Genomic DNA, 3,972 nt, shown 5'->3' on the forward strand with positions numbered 1-3,972 from the left:
CTCTGTTTACAAGAATGAGCCAAACTGACTCTAACTCCCAGGTCCCCTGAGTCCCCAGTGTGGAGGGGAATCATTGTGACAAGCCTGCCTCTGTGGGGTTCAGTTGTGACAGCAGAGATAGACCTAGATTGTTCAGAGACCCTTACCCGCTCAGGTCCTCACCAGGCCTGGGAACAGGTTCTCTCTGCTCCCCTCACATGAAGGACAGACATCCAAAAGCGGCCCTCCCCTCTCACTAATGCCAGAGCCTGAAGTCAGTGGTTGTCACACACAGACATTGAAAGCGCTGACAGAAGGTGCTAAAAGGGATTTGCTCAGGGCTACTCTTTCCTCCTCACACCTCACCTTGCTCACCCCCAAAGCCAGGACCCGCGTCCTGGGCCACAGCAGCGTATTCCTTTTTGGACAAAGTCTCTGACAGTGCTGGATTTCTAAGGCAGAAAGGTCACCATGGGCGTGGGGAGTGGAAGTGGAGTGGCCTGGCAAGTGTGTCCCAGGTTCAGGGCTGACAACACAGGCAGGTATGTATTAACTGGGGACCTGCAATCTGGCTCAGAGCTTCCACAGTTACCCCACAGCCCCTCACCCTGACCTAGCTGAGCCCAGGTCCTATGTGCTGCTCCCACCTGAAGTAGGAACCTGAGAACCATCTCTGACTTCAAGGAGTGCCCTGAGGCCAAAGGGGGTGCTCACCTGAGAATTTTCTATGACAAAGTGCACTGCAGTCAGCAGAGGCAGATACAGGGCATTTGGGGGCCTTCCACTTGCGATGCAGCTTCCTTTCTCCCGCTCATTTACTGAAATTAACCCAGCCAACCTCGAGTCCTCTCTTCTCAGCCCACCTGAAGGGCAGACCTCAGAACAAGTCTCCAACTCCCAAGTCCCCTGTTACAGACAGGGGCAAGGGACTCATCCCTAACAGTCGGCCTGTGTGGTGTGGGGCCCACAGCAGAGGCAGCTCTGGATTAGCTGGAGAAACGCTGTGTGAGGAGAGGCTTTAGCAGTCTTCCCACAGCTTCACGCTGCCCTAAGCCCAGTGCACTCTGCTCTCTGGACCTGACGCACAAGCACAGCCCTCCGAACTAGGCTCTGACGCTGCTACTCTCTCGGTGCCCTGAGACCAGGGGGTGCTCTCCTGAGAACTTTCACCTGGTGCTGGGCTAACAGCACAGGCAGGCCTGGGTTACTGTGGGAAGCCCCGCTCTCAGGCAGGCTTCCTCACTCAGCCCTGCCTTCACTTCCCTGACTCCAGGCCTTTCTATCCTCCCACCTGAATCTTAGTGCTCAGAACACACCTTTGATTCTCAGCACCCACTAAAGAGAACGGGGGTGCTCTCCTGAGCATCTTGCCTGGGTGGTGCAGGGCAGGCAAAAGAGGCGTTCCAAGAACATTCAGAAATCTCCCTGCAGTGGGGATTTCCCAGTACCTCCCACCGGACCTCACTTGGGCATAACTGATCCCAGGCTTTCTCTGTCCCTCTCACCTCAAGCTACGTACTCAAAACGAGACTCTCATATCCTCTGACTTCCCAGGGAGGACAAGGGAGCCATTTGCAGACCTGGGTACTTCCTGTGCCGCATGGAGCAGGCAACTGAGACTTTTCTAGAATGTTCTGGGACGTTCTCTCTGGGATGGGGCTTTCGCAGTCCTCCCTCAGCCCTCACCTTGAGCTAACTGAGCGCAGAGCCTCTCCATTCCTCCTTCCTCCCTGGACCTCAGAACAAGGCTCTAATTCTGCACTGGGGATTCCCTGAGGCAAAGTCTGGGCCCCCACCTTAAAATCTTTCCCATTGCTGCAAGGCAGCCAGCACAGGCAAATCTGGATTGCTCCAGGTGCCTCTCTCTGCGGTGAGGCTTCCTCACTCCCTCCACCACCCCTCATGGTGACCCCAGCCCAGCCCTCTCCCCCGTCTCCTCACCTTAAGCACGCACCTCACGACAGGATCTCCTGTGGCTCTGACACAAAGCAGGGGCAGTGAGTGTATGTTATATCCGGGAATGTGCCCGGGGTCTCTCAGTTCTGAAAGCAGGAGCAGAAAGAAATTCTTCAGGCCCTTCCCTCCTCCCTGGGGATCAACACCTTGGTTCCCGGCAGAGACTGTACCCCAGTCCTTCATGGACTTCATTCCATTCCCTATTGTTCAAGACACTGGCTCCCTTGGTCCTCTGAAGCTGAAGGTCATTCTAACAAATCAGCCTGGTAATGGACCAGGGCTGATGAAACAGGAAGACCTGGATGGTTTGGGGACCCTTTCTCTGAGTTAGGACATCTCTCCTTCCCCTACATCCCATCACCTTACCCTAACTGAGCCCCCGCACACTCTACTCCTCTCACCTGAAGCCAGAACCTCTTTAACAGGCCCTCCTGTTGCTCCAACCCAATGAAACCCAGTCAGTGGACGCTACAACCAGCAACATTCCTGGGGCCTGACAGTAAGGGTGGAAGGAGTGTCTCATGTGCCTCAAAACTCCCTAGGGACAGAGCCCAGACGTCTGTGGACTGAATATATTTCCCTCATCCCTGACTGCCAGTCTCCTCTGAGGGGTGACGTGGTCTCAGGTGAAAATCAGTCCTTGTGGTGCAGGAATGACAAAACAGGAATGTCTGGATTGCTTGGAGACCCTCTGTCTGGCATGGGGCTCGCACACTGCCCCTTCAGCTCTCACATCGACCCCAAAAAAGCTGGGATCCTGTCTGAACAAGTGCCATTTCTGCAGGCCGTAGTAAGGTATCTAAAGTGAGGAGTTTTCCCAGAGCACTGGTGGACGGGTCACCAACGAACCTTGTCCTGAAATGTCTGAGGTGGCTCAAGCTTTGAGTACAGTCTCACTCCATTTAGTGGAATTATTTTCTCCATTTATCTATCTGTTTGGACATTTATTGATATTGTTGCTTTAAGTCAATCAGTGCCCATAAAGATTTCACCTGTAATGGACAATCTACGTCATGAAAACGTTTTATTACAGAAAGCCTGAAACATAGCAAAGAAGATACTATCATTATCTCTCTGCACCTGAAACAGAGCTGTAGCAAGGTATAATACATGGCAAATGTCATTTCATTTTGTATGCCCACAGGTGTACATCACAGCCACTGGAAGAATGTAGAAGAAATCAAAAGAATTCTGTTATTTCATCTTTCATATGTCAATACATACTTGTAAATAATGACAATTTAGAATAAATGCACTAGTTATCACCTCTCAAATGCGTGAATGATCATCACATATTCAACTCTATGAAATACTTTTCTGACGGACTTATGCTTTTGTAGCTTCTCCGAATGCATATGCAATTGTGGTACATATGCTGTAATTCTTGTTATGCCTCTTAAATCATTTTTAATCTACATATTTACTCCTCCTTCTCTCTTTTCCCTTGCAATTGCTTTAGTTGTTGAAAACAGCAAGCCTCTATTCTTTCCATCTTCTATACTGTGGATTTTGCTAAGCACCACAGTATGCTGTTTTCTTTTCTTTCTTTCTTTTTTTTTTTTTTTGGCTCTGTTTGTAGTTTTGAGACAGGGTCTCACCATGCAGTTCAGGCTGGCCTTGACCTCACTTTGTAGCCCAGGTTGGTCTCGAACTCACAATGATCCTCCTTCTTCAGTCTTCGTAGTGCTGGAATTACAGGTGTGTGCCACCATGCCCAGCCAGATATGTTTTAATATATTCTTCACTGCCTTGTTTCTAGGGCCTCATAGTGTTACAGATTCATCTTGTATTATGATCTTTTCCAACCCTAAATTCAGCCATTTCTCCAAGAAATTCTGGTTCTTTCTATGGAGAATGGTTCTAGAAATCAATATCCGGATGCTATGGTTGCTCATTGCTACTGGGGAGTTGGTAGCTGTCAGCCTCCTCTGCTGACTGCAAAAAGAATATACCATGTACACACAGCATGTTTATAGAAAGTTATCTACAGTCATATGTGTAAATTAGTGTTTCAGTATTAAATTGAATGTGACTTTA

General features: G+C 49.6%; 1 protein-coding gene across 1 annotated transcript in view; it reads right to left on the reverse strand.

The window, feature by feature from the left end:
* The window catches only part of LOC102025265 (melanoma-associated antigen 10-like), a 24,994-nt gene that overhangs the window by 9,457 nt on the left and 11,565 nt on the right, over positions 1 to 3,972 (reverse strand). Inside the window, exon 2 of the mRNA XM_013505527.1 lies at positions 1,921 to 2,021. The gene's annotated coding sequence lies outside the window, so the exon portion shown is untranslated. The remainder of the gene's footprint in view (positions 1 to 1,920; positions 2,022 to 3,972) is intronic.

This window comes from Chinchilla lanigera, unplaced genomic scaffold (assembly GCF_000276665.1).
Source record: "Chinchilla lanigera isolate Chin_1 unplaced genomic scaffold, ChiLan1.0 scaffold00097, whole genome shotgun sequence".
Taxonomy (NCBI): domain Eukaryota; kingdom Metazoa; phylum Chordata; class Mammalia; order Rodentia; family Chinchillidae; genus Chinchilla; species Chinchilla lanigera.